General features: G+C 63.7%; 1 long non-coding RNA gene across 2 annotated transcripts in view; it reads right to left on the reverse strand.

Moving 5' to 3' along the window:
• The window catches only part of LOC139082266 (uncharacterized), a 36,434-nt gene extending 23,628 nt beyond the window's left edge, over positions 1–12,806 (reverse strand). Inside the window, exon 1 of one of the 2 annotated variants that reach the window (XR_011538084.1) lies at positions 12,312–12,806. This is a non-coding gene — a long non-coding RNA (uncharacterized lncRNA). The remainder of the gene's footprint in view (positions 1–12,311) is intronic. The other variant, XR_011538085.1, reaches the window with a different exon arrangement.
• Positions 12,807–14,110: the final 1,304 nt, after the last annotated feature.

The following is a 14,110-nucleotide window of genomic DNA, read 5'->3' on the forward strand; positions in this document are numbered from 1 at the left end:
GCTCTGAGCCCGCCTCAGCCAGGCCAGGCTCTCCATGGGGCCAGCCTCACCCAGGCTCCTGGCCGCCCCAGCCAGCTGAGAGCAGCAACAGAGGATCCCTGAGGCCTGATGCCCCAGTACCACCACAGGAGGGCCTCCAGATGGGTGCTGAGCACAGTCATCCCAGGTCCGTGACCTGGCGGCTGGTGTCCAGCATGTGCTACGACCCTGTGAGAGAAGCGATGGCAGTGGGTTCCCCCGAGAGCTAAGCACTTCACTGCAGCCAAGGGCCTGGCCGGACGAAGTGAGGGCAGAACCCCGGGGTGACCTGCAGAGCCAGCCCCACCACGCAGGCTGGGCCCGATGCCCTTCATGTGCCCCACGCTGGGTGCATACACCCACTTCCTGCCATTTATAGTTGTGGCCCCAGAGGTTCAGAAGGGGCGAGTGGCTTGCCCAAGTGATGGAGAAATCTCAAAAAAAGGGCTGGCATCTGTCCTGTGACCTGCTTGAGTGCCCACGGGGCTGGATGACCTAGTCAGGGCAGCAGGGCTCCTCTAGTGCCCAGGGAGAGACACGGGTTCTTCCCAAGGGCCCTGGCAGACCAGAAGGGCAGGGAGGCCTCGTGTCTCCAGGACAGCAGGCCCCGGTCTCTGGCCAGAGGCTTCCCCTAGGAGGCCCAGTGGAGGTCAGAAGTGGGCATCGGGTTCAAGCCGTGTGATGGTGGCGTGCTACAAGACCTCTCGTGTCTCCTTTCCTCATCTGTTGATGGGACAGTGTCGGGCCACCCTCCGTGTTGTCCAGCGTCCCATGGATGTGCAGGTGTGGCCTGGGGCTGGTCTCTGCCCCCACACCCCGTGGCCTTTCCTGGTTCACATGCCTCCTCCTCTGTCCCCTCCCTCTGCCTCTCTCTCCATGTCTCTCCTCTGGTCCTGCTGTGCTGATGGCAGGTTAACACCTATTCAGCTTAGCCCAGCCCACCCCCTAACATTGGGGCGCAGGGCGGACTCCCCACTTGTCTCCCAGAGGGCCTGGGCTCCTACGCGGGAAGCCGGGCTCCCCTGGAGCTGCACTTGGTCCCTGGGTGGTTGTTTTTACGTCAGATTTTCCCTACCTGTCAGACCTGGGATTCTTTAATGACTGAAAAGGAAGCTGGTTCCAGATGCGCGCTGACAGCCAGCTGCAGGAGGCAGACAGATTACCTCCAGACCCAGCCCACCGCGACACCCACGGATGGAAATAAAGGAGCTGTCCTGCCTCACTTGGATGAGCGGCGATGGCAGGGGGCCCAGTAAGCTCTTCCCGCCCTCCCAGAGCACCCAACTGTGCATGGTCCCTCAGGGGCCACAACCCCCACTGCTGCCCCACTCAGCGTCCACCTGCTCAGGGGTCTGAGCTCTGCTGGCCTCTCTCCCCCAGCAATAGCCTCTCACCTCTGTCATGGCTCAGCTTTCGAGTTCATTGCTGTTTCCAAAGAAAGAGGTGCAGGAGGGGGAGGCTGTTGCCCCCACATGAGGCTCAAGGGCACTGGGCTTTCGGACCCTGGGTGGGGAACGACCCTGGGAAGGCCCCAACAATCAGGGAGTGGGACCCTCGGAGCTGGTTTGGACTCACTGGGCCTGGGCAGGCCCAGGAGTTGGCATCCTTGGCAGGTGCCCCGTGGGTCACACTCCTGAGTCCTGGGGCCTCTGCCTAGCAAGGACAGAAGAGCCCCACCAGCCCGTGCCCAGATGGGAGCAGCCCCTGGTCAGCAGCGCCCACCCTGCTGTGCTGCCCACCCTCGGCTCCCTGGGCCTCGTCTCCTCCCTTCTCCAGGAGGCAGGGTAGGAGTGGGTGACCACCAGCGTGGGCAGGGCAGGGTGCAGGGCTGGGACCTCTCCCTCTCCTGCTTCCAGACGCAGCAGCGATTTCAACCTCCCATGGGCCCCAGGTAGGCGGGCAGTGAGTCTGTGTCTGTGCCTGCCAGGCTCCTGGTTGTGCCCCCAGAGTTTTCCAGAGTGCCTACCTTCTGCCCGAAACCCAGCAGGGGGACACCCTGATGGACAGAGAAGACAGGCGGGCCGAGCCTCTCCACACGGGCTGTGTGCTTTGGGCAGGTTACCGAGCCCACTGTGCCTCAGTTTCTCCTGCCCCGCAGGACACATCTTGGCAGCTTGGCTGAGTGGTGTAAAGGCTGAGGGGTGGCAGCACCTCCCTCCGTGCTCCCCCCCGGCAGAGGGGTCCATGGTGAAGGGCCAGTCCAGGACCTGGCCAGGTTGGGGCACTGAGGACTTGTCCAGGCTCTGACTCACCCGCACTGGCTCTGGGGGTGTGCTGATGCCTGCTGCTGTGTGGAGGGTAGTTCGGGGCCACCTCCTCTCACTACAGCCAACAGCTGTGGCCCTGGACGTCATCGAGTCCTTGGTCCTGCCGCCCGCAGCTCCCAGCCGCTGGGCCGGCTGTTGGCCTGTCGGCACGCGTGTGTGCTTTGGTGGAGCGGCTCCCCTCCCATGCCCACATTGCCCTCTTTCCCCACCCTCGGCCGCGTCCCTGGGTCCTCAGGCTCCCATGTAGGGAGGTGCACACCCTGTGCCCACAGTCCCGGCCCATTGCTCTGCACTCGTCATTGTCAGCTTCATTAGTCGAGCATGTGTGTTCATGCTGCCGGCACTGGCTACCGAGCAAGTGCTGTGTGCCAGGCACCGTATGTGACCCCATGGAAGGCATCTCACCCAGGGCACGAGATGGTCAGCGGCAGAGCCTAGGCCTTCCGAGACCCAGGTCTCTGTGAGCCCAAGGCCCGTGTTCTTGGTCACAATGCACCGCGAGCCAGGAGGGAGGCAGCATGTGGCTGAGAGATTCTTAGGGGCAGTGTGCAGGGCAGATCTGGCCTCTGCCAGCCCACTAGGCTGTAGACCTTGGAGTGCAGCACTCGCCAGCTGCTGGCAGGTCTGTGACTGCAAAAAGCTTGTGGAGAGGACGTTCTTGGGTCTGCGGCCCAGGTCTCTTCAATGCCGGCAGCCACCAGGGCTTCTTGGGGACCTGCATGTGGGGCACAGGTCAGCCCCGAGAGGGGCATCTTGGAGTTCACCTAATCCAGGTGCAAACAACTAATGGACAGCAGCTCCCTGGAGCTCCCGAGGGCTGTGGGAGAGGGTGCCATGATTGATTGGTGATGTCTGCCTGGCTCAAGACTGGGCCAGCCTCTCGTGATGCAGAGAAACTGAGTCTCCTAGAGGAGAAGTGGTGGCCTGGCCTGGACCCTCCCCTGCGGATGCAGGTCTCAGTCTACATGATTCGCCCTCCGCCCGGGCCTCTCACAGCCTGTCCTTCACGCCCACAGTCCCCATAGGTCCTCAGAGTGTCCACAGCAGCTGCCCTTTGGCCCTCTGCGGGCTGCCCCCGGACGTGGGGCACCTGTCCTGATTCTAAGGAAGACGACACCCATGTGACCAGCGGTGGGTTAGGCGGTGTTAGCGCACTCTGGAACATGCTCTGAGTTGCCCGCGTGTGGCGTGGGTTCTGGTCGCCGTCAGGAGCCACATCTGCTGTGATGCATGGCACCTTTCCTAAGTGGACTGCTGCCGACGTCAGAGTGGGAATCGCAACCACAGCACGTGGCACCATTGACCGAAGACATGCCGGGTGCTGGCGGTGCTGAATGCATCCCAGCGCCACGTCCTGTCCTGCAGCAACCCCCGGAATCACGTTATCCACTTTACAGATGGGATGGAGGCGCAGAGGGACGGCGTTGTCTGCCAGGGCACAGGCCTTGCCCGGCCCATCGTCGAGGCCTTTCACACACCTTTCCAGCTTCTGAGACCTCACGAGCCCCAAACTTGGTCAGAACAAGAACCCAGTTCCCCAAGCATCTCCAGTGTGCCCCCCGCCCCTGGGCCCTTCCTCTCACCAGCTCCATCACCTGGAGAGATGTCCTCCTCTGCCAGGGAAAACCCTCTTCCTCCCAGGCCTGGGGCAAATGCCACCTCCTCCAGGAAGCCCACTTTGCCCACTCCAGTGGAAGCTCATCTTCCCCTCTGAAATCAGAGGGCTCTCAGCAGCACCTCACCTTCCACCAGCCCACGACTCTGGGAGCACAGGCTTCTTGCCCTGGTGGGGGGCGGGCAGCCATGTGTACCCCGCCTGGCCTCCCACACTGTGCTGAGAGTGAACCTGGTGTGTGTGTAGGTTGTGGAATAAACAAATAGATGAAGACGTTGGGGACCCAGGCATCTCCAACTCCTGAAACCCATGAGTGAGGGTCCACTGAGGGCCCCAGCAACCCTCGTTCCTGCATTGCCTGGCCATAGGGGTGCCCCCATGTGGGCCCTGCAAAGAAGGGGCTGCAGGTTGAGCTGGGTGTGTGCGGGGGCTTCCCGGTGGGGGGATGCCGTGGGAGGCCCGGCTTTGGCGGGCTGGCCGCACCCCCACACAGGCCCTTCCCCCAGGCTCCAGGCAGCAAGCAGGAAGGACTTAAGTCTTCTGTGAGAAGGAAGTGGTAAACAATTTTTCTCTCCCTCGGCTAAATTAATATGCAAATTCCTCACCCCCTCCACTCCCTTCCCCTGCCTCGAAATTAGCGAGGTAGAATGCTTGGGCTAATTATGCATTCAAACGAGCAGGCTGGTTCGTGGTGCTAAGAGGATGCTGAAATGATCGTGGGAAGAGGGAGCTGACATTCTAGCAGGGCCCTTCTGGTACATCTGGAGCCTCTCTTGTGTGCCCGGCAGATGTGACCGGGTGGTAACCGCGGCCACCCAGCCTCAGGAAGGGGATGCAGGGCTCCTTCTCTGCCCCAGCCCCAGGCAAGGGGAGAGAGGAGAGTGGGGATTCTGTGCACCGTCCCTCTTCCTCTCCAGCCAAACCCCACATTCCCACCCCACAAACAAGGGCCCCCAACCCCACGGTGCCAGTACCCACGGGCAGGACCATGGGGGGCTGTGGTGATGGCTGCCACAGGGCAGCCAGAGCCAGGCAGGTGGTCAGCTCCACTGCACTGGGTCTAGGAAAGTGGTCAGTCTCCTCTGAGAGGCCCCCATACGGGGCAGGCAGGGGGAGGCTGGCCCGTGGGACCCTCACCTGCAACCCCCCTCAGCAGAACGCCTCTCACAAGCTGCTTTATATGTTGCGGTTGTGGGTAAAATTTCATCTCAAAAGGGTGTTTCTCTGCAGAATGGAGTTTGAGCAGCAGAAGGGCACAGGGAGCAGGCCTGGGCACCGGGGTGGATGGTGTCAGCAGGAAGAGGGCAGCCCAGGAGCCAAAGATGGGCCAGGCCGCCCCCACCACCTTTCTTAAAGGAACTCATCCTTCCTCTGCCTGTGATGCTCGAGCCGCCTGGCCGTCAGTCCCAGCCCTCCGGGGCCATCACGACCCATCCTTGCCTCCTCCTCCCGCACGTCTGGCAGCCCTCAGGGACACTGCCCCCGCTGGCCCCGGTTTGCTCACGTGGGACTCGCTTTTCTTGTCCTCCCCTCATCTCCTCCTCAGTCCCCAACCCCAGGGCCCAGCTCCAGACTGGTGCCTGAGCCTGAGCCTCTGTCCCCTCCCTCCACCCCGGGACCACTTCTCCTGAGAGGCCTCCTGAAGTGTGGGGTTAGGCTTCCCAGAGCCAGAGGGTCTTCTTGACTTGTCTCCAAGCCCTGCAGGACTCCTGTGCTGGACTCTCGCCCCCCAGCCCCGGCCCTGGCCTGGCACACTTGAAGTTCTGCCCACTGAGAAGCCCCCGAGAGGACTGACAGGCGCCCCATCCCGCCAGACACGCAGGCCGCAGAGGAGAAGGAAGCTCCCACGTGAGGGGGGCTCTAGCAGCAAGAGACCCTTGCCTCTCCCACGAGGTTAGAAGGAGACTGGGAGCAGGCAGACAGGTGGCTGGCTGACCCAGCCTGAAGCTGACCGGAGGCCAGGGGTGGGCACCCTTGCCGGCAGGCAAGATGGGGCCTTGGGTCTCAGGAGGCTGTCCCAGGGCCTGGGGGATCCCGGGCCGGAGATGAGAGCAGCCTCTCCACTTTCCCCACCTGGAAGCAGGTATGTGGACTGGGCTCCGAAGGACACAGGCGTGGGCACTGGACAGGGCCTGCAGGCCACTTCCTCTGCTCTGGCCTCAGCTTTCCCTTCTGCACTGTAGGACTGTCGGACCGGGTGCCCTACAAAGACCCTTCCCGGGCAAAGTTCTGAGTCCAGGACCCTGTTAGTTAACGTGTCCGTCTGTCCATCATCCATGCCCAATGAGCATTCACCAAAGGCCTCTGGGTGCCCAGCACCGACCTCGGCAGATGGAGCAGGGCGGGTCCCGAGAGGAGACGCACCCAGCTCCAGAATGACCCTCCTCCCACGAGGAGGAGGAGGCAGAGGCTACGGCAAGAGCAAGATGAGAAGGCAGAGGACCCGGACTCTGCACGTCCTGGGCTCCTCGGCCCCTTGGGTCCAGCGAGGAGCAGCAGGGCAGACAACACCCCTGCCCTCTGCACCTGCCTTCTTCCTGCCCGTCCCAGGGAACAGCCCTGATTTCCAGAGTCAGAAGGGCCTAGAAGGCGAGCAGAAGCACATGGCCCGACCAGCGCCAACAAGGATGGATGGAGAATGTTAAATATTCAGCAGATGCAGCGAAGGGGTTGGCATCCCCCACGAGGCCGGGGTGAATGGCAGCTCCCCCCTCGCACCTAAGGCAGACGCTTGTCAGTCGGACAGACGGGGGCTGGCCGAGGAAGACAAATTGCCCAGGAGAAGCAGCACATCTCTGAGCCGCCAACATCGCTGCCGATCGATGAGGACCTGCCGCTCTGAGCAGCCGATAGTAATAAATAGGAGCAGGCAGACAGGTGGATTAATTAGGCCCGGGCTGGAGTGCCTCTGAGCAAGGCCAGGAGCTCAAACCTCTGGTGAGGAAGGAGTCAGGAGGTGGGGTGTCTGTCGAGGCCGCCAGAGAGAGGGTACTGAGAGCACAGGGACCAAGGCAGGACTAGCCCCTAACGCATTTTGGAGGCCCAGTGGGTGGGGCAGCCTCTGAGACAGGACAAGGCCACCCACCCCTCCAGGTGTGACCTGGGTTCCTGGAGGAGGAGATCCGATAGCTGGCCACACCTGATCCGCCAGTGCTTTTGGGTGGGCCCAGCAGTGGGTGCTGACCACTCTGAGCAGCGACCTCTGAGGGGAGAGGGGCCGGAAAGCCTCTCCTCCTGCCTTCCCAGAACCAGCCTCCTCGGGGAGGTGCAGGGCTACCCCAAGCTGGGGTGCGGGGGCTTTGTCCCTCTGATGGGGATGCACAGCCCACTAATTCGCCGCGCACGACTGTTAATTCTGGCGCAGCTGCGGCCCCCGCCCTCCAGGCGCTCAGTAATGCCAGGCTGCGGAGCGCGTTGCAAATTAACACCATTTGTTCTGCAGAACATGTTTTATTTCTACACTACACGCATAGCTTATTACTTTGCTGGCAGCGTGGGGAGAGAGGCAGCCTGGGCTGGGGGCGGGGGGAGATGTGGCCCTTCCAGCTCCTCCTCCCCCCAAGCCCACCGCCTGACGGAGGAGGGCGCCCGATCCTTGGACTGTGACCTTGGAAGGGCTGAGGTCAGCCCCTGGGGTCATTCCTGCAGGAGGGTCCCAGCTTCTGGCTGCCTCCTGATGACAACAGGCCAGGGCTCCAGGCCTGACATTCTTGGGCAGCTTCCTTCCTGCCCCATCCGGCTCCATGGCCTTGGGGAACTGACGCCCAGACACTTAGACAAACCACGCAGGCAAAGCTCATGCTTGGCTCTCGGGCTCGCAGTAAACAGTACCGTTGCCCGAGTTTCTATCTTGTCGCCGGAGGCGACAGTTGTCAAGGTCAGAGCAGACAGTGAATGACAAAGACCCACCCAGAGGCCAGGGCAGGCGGGCCAGGCCCCAGTGCAGAGGGGAGGGCCCCCCACAACATGTGGGCAGAGGGAACCCCAGGGCCCCATGGTTCTGATCCTGCACAGAGTGTCTGAGAGTGGACCCTGAGAGCGCCTGAGGGAAGCCCGCCGGGCAGGACTCAGGCCACCGTGGGCACAGCCTCCCCGTGGCGGCTGCCTGCAGACCCCCCGGGTCTCACTGCACTTCCTCTCCCCTGTGGGGGTCTTAGGGGCAGCTGTTTGTCCCACCAGCCCTCTCTCCAGACCCGGGAGACCCTGGCTGGGCAGAGGGACCAAGCATAGCCCTCGGCTCCGCGGAAAGAGCAGGGCCATAAGGACCCCTCAGGTGGGAGACCAACGGGCCCCTTCTCCTCCTCCCAAGCTTCCTCGAGCCCTGCTCTCGAGGGCCGCATTCTGGCCACCCCCCTGGTGTGAGGTCCAGAGAGAGCAGGTCTGGAGAAGCCGCTTGTCTGCCAGCTCCTCGACCCCGACCTGGGCAACGGTCCTACAGGAGGGCTGGGCACCCTGGTGGCTCCTCAGAGAAGGACATTGGGTCCAGAGATCTCAAGGGTTCTGAGCCCCTTTTCCTGCCAACAGCATTGATGGCTCCTTGCCCTTCCATCCTGGAGGCAGCTGGACCAGAGTTTCCATTGGGCCCCGGGGCTTCCCTGGTCCTCTGTGAGGGTGGCCCAAAGGAAGAGGTGGCAGAGAGATTGTCTAGACCCAGGGCAGTGACGGCAGTGACATTGCTGGGGGCAATTCGGGCCAGGCACGAAGGCAAGCGCCGGCCTTCGTGAACCTGAGTGCATCAGGGGCCGTTCTCCGTCTTACACATGAGAACGGGGAGGCTGAGAGGACAAAGGTCACACAGCAAGCACAGTGCTGGGGCTGGGCCCCCACGTTCATGGACACTTATGAGGCCCCTCCCGCACCCCTCCGCCCCCCCTGTCATCTCTGTCCAGCCCCCACCCGCTCATCCAACAACTCAGCTGTAAGGACCGGGGGAGCCTTGCCTTCAGCAGACACTCACCCCACGGCTCCGCAAGGTGGAGGAGGGGTTAGAGTCGGTGAGGGGGGGTGGGCGCCTCAGGTGTGGTCACTGCCTGAGCAGTGAGGCGGAGGTGCTGGCTGAGGGGTCGGGCCAGACCAGTCAAGAAGGTGCAGGCAGCTGGCCCTGGAGCCGTCGGGGAGGCGCCTGACACCATTGGTGAGGGTCTGTGCAGGGCTCAGCCAGGCACCGACACAGGGCGGGACCGCCAGCCGTCCCAGGAGCTCAGGCCTGGAACCCCAGCCGTCCGTCAGCTCTGTTTCATGGAACGCTATAGTGGGGTCTGGGGAGCATGGGGGGCAGGGCACAGCAGCCCAGCTCACCCGGGCCGGGACGCATGCACATGGAGTGCGTGGCCTACCTGTGTGAGCTATCTGCACAGTGGTGGGGGCACCTGGAAAAGTGACCCTGATGAAGCCACTCAGCCAACTCGCCCCTGGGCCCGGCCCCTGCCAAGGCCTCCTGCCTTCCTGTCCTTGCTCCCACCCAGGTGTGGCTGGGGCACAGCAACTGAGATCCGGTCCATTGCGTTTCAGGGACCTTGTGGGCAGATCTAGGGGGACACAGGGGCTGGCCCCTCAGAGGCTTCAGACAGTAGTTGGGGTTCTCTATGGTCTTTGCAAGGGCCTGGGGTGCCTGCGTGACCATCGCGTGGAGGACGTCACATATGTCTGGCCCAGAGCACGGGATTGAGTAGGTTTTGCTCAACATTCTGATGCCCAATCTCTAGGTACAGAACCTGGCACATAGTAGGTTTTCCACTGATACTGAACAAATGAATGGATAGACAGATGGATGGATGGACAGATGGACAGACGGGTGGATGGATGGATGGCAGGTGACTGGCATGCCAGGAAGAGGTCTGGCTCCCTGTCGGCCACCACATGCAGGAGAGGCCTTAGTGGGCTAGGGGTCAGGCCTCGCTGGAGTGCGGTAGGGGCCATCAGACAGCAGCGCAAACAGTCAATGGAAACTAGAGATCCCTTTCCACTGGGGCTGCAAAGTTGGATGGCCGCCCCCATGTGGAGTGGCCAGTGCCCACACGAGGTGGCAAGGGTTTGGAGCAGATGGGGTGGGGCCGGCGGTGCCCGCTGGTTCCCGGGACCTTCTGGGAGGCGGGTGCCCGGCTCACTTTCCGTGGGGGAAGCTGCAGAGGCTTTTCTGTCGAGAGGCAGAAAGACGCCATGAATATTTCATTAGGGAAGCAATGTGTCGGCCGCGAGCAACATCTGGCGGAGTCTCCAGGGAGCTGGGAGCCGCGCAGGAGCAGGACTGTGAAACGCGGAGGCGGAGGGGGCCAGGAGCCGCGGAGGCAGTGGGGGGCCAGCCTCTGCCACTCAGGCCGGCTCTCCCCCTTGCTCCAGCAGCCCCCTCCCTCTGTTTCCGTGGACAAAGGCCTGCTGGCATGGGGCAGAAGTCCTGGGCCAGCTTCCTCATGTCCCCTCACAGCACGGCTCGCACTGCCCACCCTGCCCCACCCAGGGCCATGGCCAAGTCAGAGCCACTCGGAGAGCAGGGGACCCAGAGAGGGTCTAGACCTGGGGTCTGAATCTCTGGGGCTGGGGGCGGACCAGGGAGCAGAGAGTGCCCCCCTGGAGCTTGATGGGGCGGCGGGCTGTGCAATAGGGCTGTGGGGGTCCCTGCATCCCATTGCTGGGGCACGGTGGACAGTCATGGCTGCCACAGCCCCTTGGGTTCTGAAACCCCATGCCAGGTGCTCAGAGCAGGGTCCTGCTTATGGGGGTATCAGGGTGGGCGATGGGGAGTCTTGGGAGCCAGAGACGGAAGGACTCTGCTGGTCTCGAAGACCTGAGAAAACCTCGGCCAGCACCAGGGCATGGTCCCGCCCGAAGAGCCAGGAAGCTCTCTGCAGGATGACCTGGTCCACACCAGCCTTTGTGCCGAGGGGCGCCTGCCCCCCTCAGCCCACTAGACAGGCCTGCAGACCTTGGCCACCCCCGCTGAGTGCAGAGCCCAGCCAGCACCCAGTGCGCCCAGAGACCCAGAGAGTGCTGCCCACCGGTGCTCTGAGGGGCAGGCTGCCCTCCTCAGAAACCCCCTATCACCCACCTGGCCAAGCGGATGGCCTGTTGCCGGGGGCCCCTTTCCTCCACCCGAGCGACTTCGCAGCTGGGCCTCTGCCAGGGGTCTGATCCCTGCCTGGAGCCCTGAGGCGCAGCCGAGACCCCCTTGGGCCTCTTGTTCCATCTCCACCCTCCTGACTCCAGATCCCGTGTCCCCTGGGTCTCTCAGCACCGGGTCACCCCCACGTGACTGCCCCTCAGCCAGCCCAGACCTCAGAGACCCCTCACTGCCCGCGTTGAGGCTCCTCTGGCCCCGGCTGGCTCCACCTCCACTTCTCACGCTTCCGCAGCACAAGCGCCTCCTGACTCAGCAGAGCCGGGGCCAGCCACCGTCCAGGGCACTGACGCCGCGAGGGCCTCGCCACGGCCTGCCACGGCCTGCTGGCCGAGTGCCCCACGCCCAAGGAGTGTGGCTGGCCCCCCGTGGGTGGTGCGCTCGGAGCTTCCCTCCCACTGTCACCGTAGGTTGCCCAGGGAGGGGTGGCCGGGTGCTGGGCGGGCACTGCCCCTCATGCACCCTTCTGCCACCACCGCCAGTGGGCGAATGTCCGCACAGCCTCCTCCGCTGCCCTGGCACTTTCTGCCCATCGGCGCTTTGTTTTGGGGTCCCTGCCGGCACGGCTCCCCCCCACCCCAGCAGCTCGCCCCCATGCCCTCGGCAGCTGGGTTCCTTGGCACCGCCACCCGCACTCCCTCTGACGGGCACGTTTGGCTGCGGTCCCACCGGTCTGCACACAGGCACTGCGGCGCCGAGCTGGCTCTGGGACTCTGGGCAGATGGGCAGGAGGGAAGTAGAGACGCTTCTCTTGGGACCACCCAACCCCACCAGGTGTTGTCCTCCAACCCTCCTCCCAGCCCCCGCCTGTGTCCCCAGGATGGCCCGCGAGAAGAAACAGACATTCAAGGACGGTTTGGGGACGCCTTCCAAAAACTGAGGCGGAGAGGACCTGGCCCTGAGAGCCAGCCGGGTGTGGGGTGGCAGTGACGCAGCCACGAGGCCCCAGAGGGAGGCGCCTGAGTGCCAGAGCCAGAGGCGCTGCCATGTGGGGGACCCTGGGTGTGGCTGCTGTCCCCTCAAACCGTGCTGCCCCTGCCCAGCCCGGCTGGCCGCTTCATTCCTCTGTGCAGAGACGGCTCCCGAGCCACCCGGAGGACTCAAGGTGACCACACCTACGCCACCACTCTCAGGGCAGTGCTCGGGGAACCCCAGGCGAGAGGGGTGACCATGCTGGCCCTGGCACAGGAGGCCCTAGACCCCCAGACGCAACCATCCCTGCCAACTGCCATGCCATGTCACCCACACCCTGGCCAGGACCCGGCCACATGCTCCGTGAGCCCCATGTGGTCATTACCTGTGCGCCGGCCGCCTACTCCCAGCCGGGTCCTCCATGGCTCCTCTGCCAAGTGGCTGCCGCCTCCCCAGGACGGGCTGCCAGCGATCTGCTGCGGTTTTTGTTTGTGAGTTTTGGCCCCGTGCGCCCGCTGGCACCCGGGAGGCGCCCAGCCCTGCCGCTCGTCCGTGGCAAGCGTCCATCTTCCCTCACCTCTCCCCCCTCCCGGTCCCCACGGTGCCAGCTCGGAGGGAATTGGCACGGACGGAGCCCGGCCAGCCTCTCGCAGCTGAGTGTAGCCAGCCTTCTTTTTTTTGTATTTTAAGCGCACACACATACTCTCGCACACGCACACGCACACACGCCGCCCCCCGCCCCCGACAACACGCATCCCTTCTGTCAGGAGCAGCCCCAGCCAAGAAGCCCAGAAGCGGGCGGGCGGCAGGGAGCCGGGCTGCCAGCCGTGGAAACCCCGGCCTGGGCTCGTCCCTTCCTCTCCCATCACCGCCCTTGTCCGCAAAGCACCAGGAAGCAGGAAGGAAGTCACGTTCACGTCGCACCTCGGAGCCTCCTGATTGGGTCCCCCACATCACCCGCCTGGTCCTCCGCACGCCCTGGCCCCAGCCCAGCCCCAGCCTCCCGAATGGTCCCCTGTGCTGCAGGGACCGTCCCCTCCCTCAGCGATGCTCTTTCCGGAGTGTTGGCTGCAGGCCACGTGCTGGGCAGTCAACTAGCTGGACGTGGGCCTGGCCTCCTGGAGCGTGCGGCCCAGCCGGGACATGACTAACCACACGCCGCGAGGACATGCACTCATGCCCCGGTGGCAGGGCTGACTGTGGGGGCAACTGAGTCGACTGAGGGGCAGTGCAGGGGCCCAAGTGGACGTGAGGGTCCAGGCCAGCCTCTGGCCAGGGTGGGGTGCAGGACTGGGGGCCTGGGTCAGAGTCCAGTGGAGAGGGAGCAGGGTGGCACTGCCAGCTGTCTGCTTAGAGCCCAGCCTCCCCTCCTCGCTGAGGGAACGACCTGGTGACACACAGCCCACAGGGCTCAGGGCAGGTGGCCATCTCTGACCCAGGAGCCGAGGTGGCTGTTCAGGGGCATCCGGGGCAGGGGTGGGGACAGAGGCAGGTCACGTGGCCCCCTGCCCTCACCCTCCCTGCCCTCAGTGCACACTGGCCCCTCAAGGCTGAGAGCATGAGAGCGGCTCCTTCACCAGGCAAGCCAGGACCCGGAAGGAGCCAGAGGGAACCAGAAAGAACTAGAGGAAACCAGAAGGAACTGGGCCTCGTGACCCCTGCAGTGGCCTTCCACCTGGACTTGCCGCCGCCCACTTTCTCATCACCCCCGCTCGGCGTGTCCCCAGTCCCGCATCAGATCTCCATGATCCTGCAGGCGGTCACACAGTGCCAGCATGGGGAGGGAGCAGGATGGCGTTGTGGCTACATGTGTGTGAGGGGTCCTCCCCCAGTCCGGGGACGGCCCAGCCGTCCTGCTGGGGGTCCACTGGGGACCCCTGTTTGGGCCACGTTGGCTCTGGGTCAGAGGTCACCCTGAGCCTCAGCTGCGATTGTGGGGCGCCTGTGCAGGTGGGGGAGCCTTTGGGAGCCTCTGCCTTCAGGCCTCACTCGGCTTTTCTGGGTGTTCACCGTTTTTCTTGCCAATTATCCTAAGGACCTGACAAGACTAATTAGCTTCAAAATTCCTTGAAGTCCCCAAATAGACACAAAGGAAAAGTCACCACAGGGTGACCATGATAGGCAGTGACGTGGGGAAGTTCCAACTTGGATACACGCCCAGAGCCCACGCCTACCCACACTCTG

This window comes from Equus przewalskii, chromosome 3 (assembly GCF_037783145.1).
Source record: "Equus przewalskii isolate Varuska chromosome 3, EquPr2, whole genome shotgun sequence".
In the NCBI taxonomy this organism is placed as follows: Eukaryota; Metazoa; Chordata; class Mammalia; order Perissodactyla; family Equidae; genus Equus; species Equus przewalskii.